Here is a 16,937-nt window from a genome sequence, read left to right as displayed (position 1 = left end):
TATACAAATGAATGGGGAGAGCTCAAAACTTAACCAAGACAGAAAATACATCTTTTACAATAAAAGCAGAGAAGATATAAAGAAATTAGTACTGTTTACAACCTAGTCTAGTAACCAGAACTATCAAGAAGCTCTAAGTCAAAAGAAGGATAATGAAAATCAGGGCAAGTATACATCCTTAGAATAGATCTCAATAAAATATTTATTAAATCCAAATGGAGAAAATGGTGAACATTATATTGGAGACAAGCTAGGCATACTAACTTACCCAGTAGACAAAGCTAAGTATCACTAGAATATCACCATATACCATGAAGGGTTCATGATTCCTGCTGTATTCCTAAGAGAGTATTGATTGGTTTACCTCCCTACTGCTGGGTAAAACAAATGAACAAAAGCAACTGGGAGAGAAAAGGGCTGGTTAGTGCCCATCTTCAAGAAAGTCAGGACAGAAACTCAAGATAGGAACCGTGAGGCAGGAACCAAAGGAGAGAACACAGAGGAACACTGCTTACTGTCTTTATCCTTCTGGCTTGCTAAGGCAGCTTTTGAATACAGAACAGACATAACTATCTCAGAATGGTACTGCTCACAGTGGGCTAGGGTACTTACATCAATTAGGAATCAAGAAACTGCCCCACGGAACAGTCAAATGAAGGGGAAAGGAGCTGCATTTTACAGATCAGTAAAACTTCTAAATTTATGTGTCATAAAATTAGTAATATAAATGTTCATCTACATTGAATAATTATTATTTACATGAGAATTGGGATGAAGTGGGATTTAGGACAAAGTATGTATTTAATGGATTTTTTTTTTTTTCTATAATCCCCATGAAGGCAAGAAGCCAAATATTTAGGGGCAATTGTTCGGATAATTCCAGCATCTTGTCTGACAAACAGGAAATACTTCATAACCACATTATTCATATATTCTTCACAAAAAGTAATTATATATACTTAATGTTGGCATTTACTCTAGGCTCTGCCCCACAGTTACCTGAAAACAGCCTGTGTGCCTGACTCACTATAAAAGAGGCTGCTTGCCTCTTCTCTCTCCCTTGCCTTCAACTTCCTGCTCTTACTCTGACATCTTGCTCCTTAACCCTTCTTTTCCCATTCCCTTCCCCTTGTCTCTTCACGTGTTCATGGCTGGTATCTACTCCTCTATTCATTCTCTCTCTCTCTCTCTCTCTCTCTCTCTCTCTCTCTCTCTCTCTCCCTCTCCCTCTCCCTCTCCCTCTCCCTCTCCCTCTCCCTCTCCCTCTCCCTCTCTCTCTCTCTCTCTCTCTTTTCTCTGTCTGTTTTTCTTTCTCTGTCCCTACTATCTCAACTCTCCTCCCCATGCACTGAATAAACTCTACTCTAAACTATACCATTGTGTAAAATTAACAACATTTGTCAGAGATGTTGTTATACATGTATACCTCCATGTCTATGAATAGTGTTCCACAATCCAAAACTGAAACACCATAGAACCTCATACAGCCCCTCATGCCTTTTTAATCTCTCTCTTGATCCTTTCCCCAGCCTTTTACAGATAATATTAGTTTTTTTTATTTAGTAACATTTTATATGATATCTCCTTTCCCATTTCCCCTCCCTAGAAACCGCCGATCCCATCCCCCCTCCTCCTTTTTGCTTTTATACCATTTTAATCATATGCAAATATTAAGGTCAGTTCTAGGTTGAGAAAATAGCAAAACAATGAATGCAAATAGTCAAAAAACAAGCAAGACAATAAACACAAATAGTCAAAGAAAAAGAAAGAAAAAGAAGGCAATAAACAAAGTTTCATGAATACTCCCATGATCACTGTTTCTAAGGGCTTATCAGGATGACCAAAATATCTGAGCCTAATTCCCTGTCCTAGCCCAAGGTCATTTTCATGTCTAAAGATTACTTCATTGTTCTAGCCTAAGATTTAGATTCCTGCCTGAAATTACTTCTTTGTTCTAGCCTAATGTCAGATTCCTGCTGAAGTCCACTTTTTTTGTCCTTGGCCCATGTCAGATTCTTGCCAAGCAACCCCAAAAGCTCTCTGCCTCTCCCCACTTTTATTTCATAAACAAGACTGAGCCTGTCTTAGGTCATTCTGCCAAGAATGCCTTTCTTACCTGTCATGGAATATGCATTATCAAAGGCAATACACTTATGTCTTAGGTTGGTAAGACTCTGTGCAGAATATTTCCCATTCTTGGCTTATTAATTTAATAACTCTGTCTGGGGGGTCCATTTTTAGTTTCAAGCCATTTACTTTGTCTGCCAACATGTTAATGTTATTAAAGGCAAGCTTTAACATGATGGGCAGAAATTTTAGGCAGTGAAAATGCAGAGATTCATGACAACTTATAGTGTTGAGAATAAGTGACTGCTCAGTGTTCGATCTTTAACCACATATATGCAACACTACCACTAAGGTTCGAGGAACCCCCTAAAGAAGAAAACAGGAAGAATGTAAGCTCCAGATGACAGGAAAGAGGACTGTGAGCTTGTATATTCTAGGCCTGATACTACCATTGTAAACATGAGACTACAGCAATGGCAGTTGCCTGAACTTGACGTATAGAAGACTGAGTTGCCAAAAGTTATATATACATGGGGGCCAGGTGTGAGGAGTCAATTGGAACTATGGAGAACTATTGTCTAATGATGGATTCTGGCACATTGTCTTTGCCTGTGTAACCACTCTTAAGCCCTCCATGCTACAGTAGATAATTATGTGCCTATGTTCATGCAGTGGACCCCAATTAAATGTAGTAGGTAACAAAGCAAAACAAAATGGGATAAATGTGGGAAAGGAATCTGTAGGAGAGAGGATAAGAGAAAACTGATAGTGGGAGAAAGAAATAAGAAAGGGGGTAGATCAGAATATATTATACACCTGTATAAAATTACCAAATAATAAATTTTAAAGTTGATATTCCTCAGTCCTTAGAGTAGTAATATTTACTTTGATACTAAAAGTAATTAAATAATGCATTAGTTCTGTCTTCCTGCTTGAAATGCCTTCTGATTCTTTTCTTTGCCCAACTTCTACTTTAATATTAAACAAGATAAGCAGACTAGACATCTGTGTTGGGGGTTGGTCTGGTGCTGCTGTGTATTCAAATGCTAACACTAGCCCCTAAGATCTAATTGCTCCCAGACAACCAAGATCCTCATGTACATCATGTGGTTTTATGTAAACCTCTTCCCCAATTTAAAGTTAATTGGTTAATAAAACCTAGAGATTGTGATTGGGCAGTAGAGAGAGAAAGGTGGGACTTGAATATTGAGTGAGGAGTCTTAAAAGAGACCAGGGGGAGATGGAGAGAGGAAGAGACCACCCTGAGAGAAGATGGACCATGAGTACATGAGGGCAAGCTGATGGAGCAAAAATAACATGAGCGAGAATCAAACAGCAAGTCACAAAGGACATGTGTGGAATGTAAGTTAGAATAGCTCATAGTCTGCCCAATCTAAGCTTACAGCTTGTAAGTAAAATACCATGACTTTGTGACTTTGATTTTGTGTCTTTTATACAGGCTAGGTAGAACAAATAATTCATTTACACACCTTTTTCTTTTATAAATTTCTGGGTAAAGCATTCAGTCTTTTGTCTTTAAATATTATAGTAGCTATGTATTCTTATGCATGCCTTCTTCCAGGTGATATATATATCCCACTCTGATTTTGCTAACAGATATCACCAGAAATAGACAGTAGATTTAATTACAAGCATTACCCAAAAGGTCCATTTGCTTTATCTAGTTTAATTTGTAATATGATGAGTTAAAATGATTTTTACATATTAAACCAGTCTACATTTCTGAGATAAATTTAGTCATGATAAATTAGCAGAATTGAAAACACACCTTAACCAAGAACACAGCATAACACCACATAGCAATAAGTTTAATAGACATTTGTGAAAATTCTTAACCAAATTGTAACAAATTTAATCCAGCAAAAGTTAATACACAAGACACAAAGTTCAAGAACAACGGTGGAAGGACAGAAAGAGTCTGAGAAAAGGCACGAATAATTAGGTTTATGTGTTATGAGTAGCTTTCAGATTGATCCACTTTCAACAGGAGAGTCATCATAAAATGTGTTTTTATACTTGTTTTAGTGAAATTTCTTAGTCTTTACTGGCATTCCTTTTCCTTAAGTTCAGTCATTAAAAATTGTTGTCAAGAATTTCTGTCTTCTGGAACCACATATTCTTGTTGGGGGCCATACAAGAGGCGCAGCAAATAGCTTTACTCATGGAGTGCAGCCCACTGGTTAGCACAGCCATGATGAGTGTGCCATGGAGAGGCAGAGCCCGGAGGACTATGTGTCCTGAGAACTTCATGCTGTTGTGGAGTGTAGTTCTGCTTGTTGCTTTTACATCTCTTCTAATCCATGAGTTGTATGAAAACTCTCAGGGGGCTTCCAGCTCCTCACTGGGCCGTATCTTCAACATTCACAATAATAGTGCTTGGCCTTTTAAAGCATTGCTTCTGGAGCAGATTAATGCTTCGATCACCTCCCTTAGGGGGAAAAATTAGAAATGTAGCTTGTCAGAAGTGACCACCACCCTTAGAAAGAATTTGGAGATGGACATTGTTAATAAAGTTAAGTTAAAATGGTTTTGTTACTGGCTTTGATGTAGAGAAACTTAGGGAACAATTTGAAATTCAGAAAGGCACACTCTTAATAATTGTGCTAAGGAAATTTTTTGGGTCAGGGAACAACAATGACAGCCCAACCAGCACTAGCTGAAGTGCCTCTCTTGCTAAAGCTAGGCTAGTGATGAAGATGAGGATTAATCTCTTGGACCCGTTTTTGCCCTTAGCTTCCTAATATAATTTAATAAAAAATTGTTAATGAGTAGATGTGCAACCTGAGGATTTAAAGTAGAAATTACTGATCATTTTTATATAAACGTTTAGATTTATTACTTTTTTAAGAATTTTGCTGCCCTCTGAGAGACTCCACCCAGCAGCTGACTCAGACACATGCCGACACCACAGTCAAACTGTGGAAGAAGCCTGGGGACTCTTATGGAAGAATAGGAGGAAGGGTTGCAAGTCCCAAGGGGATAGGAATTCCACAGAAGACCGACAGAGTCAATGAACCTGGACCATAGTGTCTCTCAGGGTCTGAACCACCAACCAAAGAACATACACGGGCTGTACCTGGGCCTCCCTACACTTATGTAGCAGATGTGCAGCTTGGTCTTCATGTAGATCCTGAACAGCTGGAATTGGGGTGGAGAGGGGCCTGGGAGCGGGTGGAGAGGGGATGGGAAGGGGGCAGGGAGAGCTATCCCAAAAGCTCTTGCATGTATGTGGGATATGTTCTTCTAGCTGGACTGCCTTACCTAGCCTCAATGGGAGAAAAAGTACCTAGCCTTGCAGAGACTTAAAGTGCCAGGGTGGGGTGATACTCAGGGGGCCTCTACTCACTCAGAGAAGGGGCAGAGGAGAAAGGATTGTGAAGGGGTAACCCTGAGAGAGGGCAGTGAACAGGATATAAGTGAATAAATAAAAATAAATACATACATACACACATACATGCATACAATTTGTAAAAGGGAAAAAAGAAAAAGAAAACCCAGAAGTCTAAACACAAGATCCATGTAAACAAAACAGTACATCACAGGAGATGATTACATTATCGGAATAAAACATATGGTCTTCTCTAAAACTTTACCTCTGTAAAAATTAATAAAGGTGGCTCCATGGGGCCAGAGTGGGGGTGAGGGTGGCAGAGCACCCCTGAGCTCACCCACAATAGGATATCTGAGAGGAATCCCAGTGAGGATCCAGTATGAATAGGGTATCAAAAGCCAGAGACCTCAAACCAGACCCATGACTAATGCAGTGAACATTTCCAAGTAAAGATATGTGGACAGAGGCATATACTGTGGACACACTGTGATATACTATAGCTTCTACAATGAGATTTTTTTCTTTGGGGGGAGGGGTAGGCTGTAAGGGCAAAAGGTACAGAGGAATGTGGATGAGTGGATTGGGGTGCATGTTGTAAAATTCACAAAGAATCAATTAACATAAATTTACTTTTTAAAGTAAAAGAATAATTGAGCCTTTCTTTTTAACCTCAAATTGCCACCTGCCAGTAAGGGAAATTGGCTGTGAAAATTACCGGGCTCGCTGACACTTTGTTAATCTCTAATAAGTTGCTCAGTTTCAAATGTATGTGGAGTTTTAGAAATAATAATTTTTACCTGTAATATGTAAAATTATCATGTGAAGGTACTGAAAAATGTACTGGTTTTTTTTTTCCTAATCATTCGCTAGAAGAAAAATAGAATATAATCACATTATAAATTTTATATTGCTTGAAATATTTTTGCTGGGCTATATAAGCTGTGGGGGAAAACATAAAGTTGTTGGGGCTTTGCTGCATCCATGAAACATTTGTATGCATATGGGTATGTATGTAAAGTGTTTGGACTTTTGATGCATTCACCAAATCTCCAATGTGTGTGTGTGTGTGTGTGTGTGTGTGTGTGTGTGTGTGTGTGTATGTATGTATGTGTATGTGTGAAGTTGTTAGAGCTTGTTAGAGCTTTGCTCCATCCACCAAATGTGTATTTTTATATAAAGGAAAAGTGGTTGGAGCTTGTTGAAACTTGCTTTATCTACTGTGTGTGTGTGTGTGTGTGTGTGTGTGTGTGTGTGTGTGTGTGTGTGTCTGTCTGTCTGTCTGTCTGTCTGTCTGTGTTTATGTGTTCCCTCATCCTTCTCACTACCCTCAGATAGTATTTTGGTGGCTTGAGGAAGCTTCTCCCCGGCCCCAGAGAATCAAGCTTTGTTTCCGCAGAGAAAAGTCTGCTGAGTGGTCAATTGCTGACTGTTTACCCCGCCTTAGTTTACCCTGGATTTCAAAGCCATTCTCTGACAAGTTCTAATGCAACCTTATCACATACCTCCTCTAGTCACATGAATGTTTTAAATTTAGAGGTTTACAAATTCTCCATGATGGTGTAAAATTTGCAATTTAGTTTCTTGTAGCTCTATATACTTAGATACAAAGTGATGTCCTTGATATACATCCTGCTGTGTGGGGACCTCCTTGGCAAAAAAAAAAAAAAAAAAAAAAAAAAAAAAAAGGAACACTCAAGTTCTGATAGAGCACTCCCATATATTTCAATGCAGCAGCAGCCCATAAGGTCACTGGATAAAAATTTCCTATGAATGCAATAAATTGCTTTTCTGCTGTGTGCTTGTTGGCATCTGCTTCTGATGGTTGTGATTGTGCAGTGCATGGGTGGTAGAACAGTCCGAATTAAGCTAGAGAATTAAATTCCCACAAATGTATGTGTTGAAATCCTAAGCCCAATAGCATGGTGTTTGGAGATGGGGGCTTTGTGACATGATTAAGCCATAATGATGGGACACCCATGAGTAGGATTCAGGGTTCTATAAGAAGTGAGATGGGGGGCTGCATACTTGTATGGTGAGCCTCCACTCTCCACTATGTAAAAATGAAAAGATGGGTGTCTGTAACCCAAGGGTGACCTTAGCCACACTGTTGATCAGCTAACACCTTGATCTTTTCTGGCCTACAGAATAGTGATAAAGATTTTTGTTGGGTGTTTTTTTTTCCACTGTACTTATAATTTAACATGGTAGTATTAACCTATTAGGACAGAGAATTCTGGAAAATACTTTTATGAGTAAACAGTTCATCTAAACACTGGTTTACACAGTGGAAATAAACTCAATGTGAAACACAAAGATCCCTTCCCTTCCCTTGCCTTTTAGGAGAGAACACTTCAAACATGACTTTCAATTTTAAATACAAAGTTTTCAAATCATCATAATTTCATTGATTACACCGACACACTGAACAAGTATATATTTTTTAGTACCAGAGATTTGATTAAAACATTTCATTATCGCCAGGCAGTGGTGGCCCATGCCTTTAATCCCAGCACTTGGGAGGCAGAGGCAGGCGGATTTCTGAGTTCGAGGCCAGCCTGGTCTACAGAGTGAGTTCCAGGACAGCCAGGACTACACAGAGAAACCCTGTCTTGAAACCCCGCCCCCCCCCAAAAAGCCAAAAAAAACCCATTTCATTATCAATAGATACAATAGCTTGCGTTGCTTATCACTTTAGCATCTATAAACTGTGACTATGTTCTGGGCATTGGAGATATACCTGTGATATACATATGTGTATATGTAATGTGACGTTAAATGACATGAAGAAAAAACATCAAAGCAGAAATTTAGAAGCAGATTGAGGTTTTGATCTTTAAATGTATGCATATAATAATACCTTTAACAAATACATATAGTGTAGGTAACTTATTTAATAAGGAGACAATTGAAGAATCATCTAAATAAAATGATAAATGAGATTACCCATGAGAAGGCCGCTTTGGCAATGGACAACAGCATGTGTCAAAATCCCATAGCAACCATATGCTTGATAGTGTTAAAAAAAATGGCCAATGTGCTTGAGATGACTAGAAATTAGTTTTAGAGAAGGCTAGAAATAAGTTTCAGAAAATGGTAACCCCATTTTCAGTTATTTTAAGTTCTGAAATTAAAGTAAGTGGCTCTCACCAGCTGCTTTTCACAAATAATATCTTAAGAATTTGAAACGTCTCTGATGTGATATCATCTAATATCAAATAAATTTTTAGTTGTAATCCCAGGAGGAATGTTTGCTGGTTTTGTTCCTGATTTTGCTTTACTTTCTTTAAAGTCTCTGTAGATACTTCTGTCTGGGAAAATCAGTTCCACGAGCAGCTGAGAAAATTCAACTACCTCCTCTTTCCAGAGTTCAACCATATAATTTCTAAAGCACTCTTATATTTCATCTGCCCATTATTCTTTCAAAGTTATAAAAGGGTGTAAAGAAACAGGCTCCAATGCATCATGAGACAGGCCAGAGCTACGCTGAGAAAACTTTCTCGGTTCCAGCTCAGAATTGTTAGCTATATTTGTCAATGAACGAAGGACCACAACAAGTTCGTTGTGATCCTGATGCCTTACTGTATATAAAGCCTTAGCAGGAAGAAACAATGATAAGAATGTTCGACTTCTAAAGCTGTCTTCTATAACATACTGTTGGCTTGGTTCTTTTTGTGAGAGCCATTGTAGTACTGTGTAGGTAAAAACGAAGCAAGCTTCACAGAGTCTTCTTTGTCAGAGCATTGTGCGCTTACAAAGCAAACACAAAAATGATGCAAACATGATTTTGATAAAACTGAGTATGTTTCCCAGCGTGATGAATTCTGTTTCTTCTACTTGAAATCTATCAGCTATTTTGTAGCCCTGTGTGAGACTCGTGTATGCAGATTTACTATCCTGAGTTGTAAATGCATGCTTTCAATTCAATTCCAAGCTGAGACATACAGGCCTTTCTTCTCTTCCAAAATAGAGGGGTGAGACTATCTTTGTCCTGGCTAGGGATTCTGAAGCGTACAGGATAAAGCAAGAACTTAAAAATGCAATAGCTATGATTAGGGAATCAAGTCAAGATTCCATTCAGTGAAAATGACAGCAAAATGAACAGACTAATAAGATGAATTCCTTAGTGGCTAGAGCAAATTCCATTGCTGGATTTTCTACATGAAGAAATCCTATCTTCTGATATTCTTTCCATGTGCACACTCTTAGCAAGAGGCTTATTAAAAGTACATTAGGAATGAAAGTTACTGAGCAGCAACAATGAGGTAACATGGTACGCTAGTAGTGAATCTTGATCCAAACAACACATAAGTTAGGTCTGCCATAGAAATGAACAAATTCTCTTAAGAATTCCCTTAGCTCTTGCTTTACATATTCCCTGCAAGAATATTTTGTTCAGCCATGATTGCAGTGGAATAACAGTGCACACAAATCTTAGGAACTCCTTGCCTGTGGGTTGCCAAAATGTCTAGGGAATATTTACATTGATGAGTGAGTGAAAGGGTCCTGGACCAGTAAGGTGGCTCAGCGGGGAAGTCACTGTAGAAGGAGAGAAGCAATTCCTGGATTTTGTCCTTTGACCTTTATGCACATGCAATGCCACAACACACACACTCTGTCTTCCTCCTCCTCCTCCTCCTCCTCCTCCTCCTCCTCCTCCTCCTCCTCCTCCTCTTCCTCCTCTTCTTCTTCCTCCTCCTCCTCCTCCTCTTCTTCTTCTTCCTTTTCTTCTTCTCCTTCTTCTTCTTCATTGCCACCATCATCATCACCATCACCATCATAAACATAATTAAAGTTTACATTAAAAAAATGAGGACAGAATGTCTTTGGAATGTTCGCAATAACACCATGATGTTCACATTGGCTCACTATCCACCACTCTCGTTGGCAAGAGTGAATGTTTAAATTAGATCCGTTTAAAAAGATGTGGCTTAGACACATGAGACTTAACACACAGAATTTAAAAGAAAATACTCTCAACATGATCTCTAAATGAATGTAATTGTCAGGTTTCCTTTACTCAGAACAAGAAATCAAGTGTACTGGATACCGTGTGGACTACTCACCCCTCACAGAGCGAGCATGTTGTATTTCCTAGTGTGAAATTTATTTTAGTTTCTGTACATGCAAGAACTTTATTTGACATCTTATTACAGATAGTTCAGGTCTTCATGAAATTCATAGACCCAAACCATCAAACATTTCTTCCACACTATAAGATATTTCTATCACCAAATTTAACTCAGTGTCAATTTCTGCAAGATACATCCATTTCTACAAAATGCCCAATAAGCACTAAAGTTGGAAACATTCATAGCTATTTAAGATATTTCTCATTGTTGATTGGAAAAACCCACAAAAGGTTGAAAACATTTGTTAAAAATATTATTATTTAACAGAGTTAAAATGAACATCAATCATCTTCTGGCTTGAGTACAGAGAAATATTTTATTCCTTTTTGTTGTTTAAAAATCACTAATTTTTAAAACAGATTATTTCTTATAGTACTAAGGTTTTCCTATTAAAGTGGAGACAGAAGTCAGCATCAAAAATGCTGCCACATTTTTGATAACTCTTATGTCATTGCTGCTTTTCCCCCTTATCCATAGCTCCTCCAAATAGTTTCCAACTGCTTCACTAAGCTTATTTTAAATATATGTGAATGTATCCATTCCATGTATGTCAATGTGGACTTTTATTCTATTTCTCAGTATTTCTAAATATTCTCGAGTCCTATATCTTACTTACATCATTGTCCAGACCAGCCTCAAACTTGCTATCCTCCGGTCCCAGTTCCCCAAGTACTGTGAATATTGTTTATCAAATCTTTAAATGGTAACGTAAATGAATTACATAAATTGTACTAAAAATCTGAGCCAAGTGTTTTGGACAATAAAATATCTTCAATAGATGCCTGAATTTAACAAAAATTCATTTAATTAGCAAAGGCCTAGCAGACAATAAGCATAGTGATATACCTAGGGAAAGGAATAAGAATGCTTGTTACGTAAGAATTTGAACCTAAATTGGAATCTCAGAATCCATGTAAAATGTGAAGTGGCTATATGTATCTGCATCATACTATAAAAGTATAATACTATTTGGTCTGTTGGGGAAATTGCAGAAACTTAAATGAATTTCTTTTAAAATTAAAAAAAAAAAAGAAAAGAAAAGAAAACTGTCTTGGAAGTTATCCTGTTATCCTAAAAGGGAGGTTGGAAGACAAAGTTGATCTGATCTAATTAGTAAAGTGTGAAGAAAATAACCAAATGGAAAACATAAGCCTTGTAATAGTCTGGAGGTAAACAAAGAAAATCTGTCTTGATGGTCTGAAATGAGAATATCATAATTGTACAAAAATTGGCAACAACATATTCACTCATAGAACAGATGTTTGGCCTAGGCTGTCTTGGAACACAGCCAGACTGAATAACAGAGATGAAGACGAGGTATAATCTGGAAGGGTGATCGATGATGATTTAACAGATGGAGTAGGTGAAAGAATTGCTATAGACACAGCTGAGAAGACAAAGTAGAAGTTCTCACCCCAAGTGTGGGCCCTGTTCGGTGCCATCCCACAAAGGATTCCTCAGCTGTGTTGTTTGTTCTCCTTCCCTCCAGATCATGGATGCATAGGTCTCCACTGGCCCTGTGTAGTAGGAAGAAGTATTTGGTTAAAGTTAACAATTTAAATAGGTAATGGCAGCGGCGGTGGTTACTATAAAGCCATATATTGTGACACCTATACTAACAGACTTGTATACTTGGGATGTTACCTAGAGCTATTCATTTATTTTTGATTTTAGAAACATAAAAATCCCAAGTCTCCATTTAGTTATCCAGAACTAAAGACAAAAGCGTCACGTAGCGTGAGTGGCAGAGCTGAGATTCTGTGCTAAGTCAATCGTCAATCTGCATCCATTACTCTCTACTGTCTTCAGTAAATCCCTCACACCATTAGGCCCATCTTACACCTGAAATGAGTCACGTTGTGACTAACATCTAAAGTCTCCAAGATAGCTATGGGCCTTTTTATATTACAAAAAAGTTAGGTAAATATAAAAAGTATGGCATCTAAACAAAGTTAGAATTCCTCTTAGGAAACAATGCTTGCATATGTAAAAGTCAAATAACTTGCCACTACAAAGTCTTTGACTCCTAAATCATGTCTCCAGGCTTGACTGTTGCTGCTCCCATGACATTCTCAATGGCAACTGGAACTATGACATTTGACTAAGGGAAAAAAATTCCCTTTCTCCTGTCTCTAGACTCTGAGTCTCAGAAAGCTGTAATTCACAGGTATAAATTCATCTGTAATATGGTAAAACACAGATACATGCTTGTGTTTTTTAACTAATAAACTCATGCACTGCACTGAATAAAATTTAGCATTTTCTCCATTGTTTCTAAAGCTTTTTTTTTATATAAAAAAAAAAAAAAAAAAAAAAAAAAAAAAAAACCACCAACCTGGTGCTCGAATTTAATCATTAAATTATTTAAAAGCACTTGGAATCCCTGACTGTGTAACACCCTTCCTGCATCGGACCCTCAGGGTTGACATTACATGCTTGCACCAGAATCTTGGGCAAAACCATTAAAATAACTCCTTAAAATATGTACTTCTACCTTCAATGATCTTTATGTATTTCTTAATTTAAATTCAATCTTGGTATTAATAGGTATTTTTATTTACTTAGAAAAAGAAAATAATTTTCTGATTACTTACTTTGATAAAGCTGTTCTCAAAATAACCTTAAACAACAACAACAAAAAAAAAAAAAAAAAACGACAAAAAAAACTTCTTTTGAAATATTGACTAGAGATCATCCAACTTCAAGAGAAAAGAGAAACCCAGAGCTTGGCATATGTTTAGAAATACTAATTGTAGACTTGGGTTTCTCAGTGCTCCCTGGGAAGCAATAGAAGAGTCCTTCCTTTGAGAGACAGAAATAATGATGCTAACAGCCCACAGTCACAGTAAGAATCTGGAATCAGAAAAAAAGTGAGAAGGAATTCCAGGGTGAATTCCAAAATACCAAGATAAAATGCAAAGAATGATTGATCGTGACTCCTCACCTTCCAAAGATGAGTTTTTCAGTTCTGCATGGAAAGAGTTGGCGAGGGAATCCCGTGTGCAGAAAGCTAGATTTTGCCACATATAAAAGTTACTAAGAGGAGCAATTACAATACCTTAATGGCAGTTATTTTTAAATGTTTACTCTTAAATCTCATTCCTAAGCAACTAAAACTGGGGACATTGTTTTCTGTTGCTAAAACGAACGGGGTTCCAGTAAACTGCTGTAAAATCTCAGACCATTAATAATCATGGAGATGATGCACTTGGGAATTAAGATACAGCCTTGACCTTCTTAGGATGAACAGTTAATAGTCTTTAGCAGGCTTTATGGAGATGGCCCAAGGTTGTTTCACTGCCATAGAGAATTTCACCTTTAGAGCCACTGAGTTATTGAAAATAGCTCCAACCCATTATGAATCTAATAAGTTGCATCTCTTGTATCCTATATTGATCTTCTTGACAAATAGTGCGAAGAGGATTGAAAACGATTGTGACAACAAGTTGAAGCTCTTTGTAAAGGGTTCTTTTGTTGGAACTGGCAAATCTGGTAGCCAATGGCAAGGACAAAGGAGAGAAACCTCGATGGCGTTCATTTCTTGGAAGAGCTCTGGCTTCAACAAGTTTAAGTTATATGTTATGGGAATGAAGAATACAATAAATGTAACTTTACTCATTAATATTATTCATGAAAATATCCTGAATAACATCCAGAATATTCAGAATAATAATACCTGTATTCAAGCTCATCATACTGCCAAGAGTTTCGCAATGAAGAAGAAATTGGGCTCAACTTGAAAACCAAGTTAACATGGTGGTCTGCATCCAGTGGGCAGGTGTGGGAGGAAGACAACAGAGAATTGAAAAGTATCTAAAGGAAACCTAAATAACAAGAAGAAATGGGGTGCTTTCTAAATCAGTACAAGAGGATTCTTGCTGATGGCAATCCAAAGCCACTCAATGTGGAATCCCATCAGATACTTACACTGGTCACATATTAAGGGTGGGCTACACTTTAATTTCTTGGTAAAATTAAGCATATAAAGATGAAGGCCCAGAAGTCACAGTTTTGTTGAGTTCCAGGACATATAGATTAGAGTCTGATCAAAGAGACAACCTGCCAACAACCCCCAAAGATGCATATTATATATTTACTACATTCACAAAGCAGAAATCATTCATCTTATAAACAAGGGCACACATTCTAGAGTTTTCTTGTGGTAGAGGGTAGGACATATCTTTGTCTTCTGACTAAATAAGCAATGAAAAAGACAATTTCAGTCTTAGATCGGGCAGAAAAATCTAGGCTAGTCATTTCTTTTATCTACAACTGCTCCTTACAGGCACAAAGTCTGCCACAAACTATCCTTGTGCCCACCTTTCCCATGTGTTTTGCTGGAGTATATTAAAGGCTGCTGCATCTCCAAGCCATCGGCTGCCTGCTGACGGATCAGTGGCTGCATAATCCTCATTATATGATGACTAACATCCAGGCTCCCACTTATTCATTAGCTAGTTATAAAAAAAAGTTATTAAAAACAGGGTTGGTGTTTTAAGACATAATATGTTAGTCTAGCTCGTAAACAAGGGTGAATCCTCAGGCTCTGGCAGAAGCTTATCTGCATCTGTCTTCAGCCTTTTTATCCAAGGGAAGAAAAAGTGACTTAAAAGTTTGGCATACACTTGCACATACTTTCCAGTACAGGGGAGGAATCCTGTACAGGGCTGCACTTAATATTAGGCATTTTTATTACTAAGAGGAAAAACAGAAAAAGAAATCATCTTCATGAAGTTCAAATCCAGTAAACAAAAGTTAGAATGGAATGTTGCAATCTTTGCAAATTTTTATTTTCTAAATGCTGGTTCCAGGTTCCGTCCACATCCCTCAGTTTAGCGACCTATATGGTTTAATGTAATTTGAAAATCTCATTACTATTAACAATCTTTGATACAGAAATATCAATAATAAGTGACACCTTTGTTGTGAGGATAGGTAGGCAATTGTTTTTTTCTCATTTTTTAAATTTATGATAAAATATAATTTTGATTTGCAGTTAGCACTCAAAGGTTTCTATTTTCTATGCTTCGATGATTTTTAGACTGTAAGCCACAGGCATAAATATCTTTTTGGATTCTTCTCTCCTGTCCCCCAGAAGAACTTCTTTTAGCTTAGTCCCAATATATTCTCTGTACGTGTGAGGTATCAGAAACAAAACAAATATAAAAAACATACACATGCACATGTGCTTATAAACACACACACACACACACACACACACACACACACACACACAAGTCAGAATGACTAGTTAAAATTGAAATTTAGGGAAAAAAATGTATGTACCAAATACAATATGATATTTACCTTCACTAACACAGTACTCATTACATATCTGAAATTTTAAGTTAATTGCAAACCTTATGCCTTAATATGCTTCCACTAGTAAGCTGTTTTCTAGAATACATCGGACAGCTATTATATATATATATATATATATATATATATATATATATATATATATATTACATAATATATATAATATTAAATATACACATATATACTCATATCCTTACCATGCTTCTATGCAATAACTGTTCCAGCTTGAGACTCATGCCACCAGAAAGACCTACCGTTGATACTGCCTGGAGGATCAGAAACCAAAGGATGGGTGGCCTAGAGTGCTAGGACCGAACCAAACATGCCTAGAACCAAAAAAGAAAGAAAGAAAGAAAGAAAGAAAGAAAGAAAGAAAGAAAGAAAGAAAGAAAGAAAGAAAATTAAGAAATTCTTAATTTTGAACGATATTCTCCTATCCTTGTAGACAGGAGCCTAACATAATCACCATCAGGGAGGCTTCCTATACCAAGTAATGGAAACAGATGCAGAGATCCACGGCCAAGCATTAGCTCAAGACTATGTGGAAGACAAAGAGAAAGGATTGTAGGAGCCAGAAGGGTCAAGGACCAAGGATGCCACAAGAAAACCCACAGAATCAACTAACCTGGCCTCACAGGGGCTGACTGAGACTGAACTGGGCAATGAGTTAGCCTGCATGAGTCTAACCTAGGCTCTCTGTATGTTTCAGTTGTGTAGCTTGGTGTTTTGTAGGACTTCTAACAGAGGGAACAGAGGCTGTGTTGTCTCTGATTGTTTTGTCTGCTTTTGGAACCCCTTTCCTCCTATTGGGTTGCCCTTTCCAGCCTTAATTTGAGAGGAAGTGCCTAGGCTTATTGCAACTTGCTATGCCATGTGTGGTTGACGTCCCTGGGAGGCCTGCCCTTCTCTGAAGGGAAATGGCGGAGGAGTGGACGGGGGGGGGCCGGGGGCGGGGGGGGGGGGGGGGGGGGGGGGGGGGGGGGGCAGAGGCTGTGAGGAGAAAATGGAGGAGAAATTGTGGTGGGAGTAATATATAAGAGAATAAATTAATAATCATAATAAATAAATAA

Source organism: Arvicanthis niloticus, chromosome 22, assembly GCF_011762505.2.
Source record: "Arvicanthis niloticus isolate mArvNil1 chromosome 22, mArvNil1.pat.X, whole genome shotgun sequence".
Taxonomy (NCBI): Eukaryota; Metazoa; Chordata; class Mammalia; order Rodentia; family Muridae; genus Arvicanthis; species Arvicanthis niloticus.
This window is presented reverse-complemented; position numbering follows the sequence as displayed.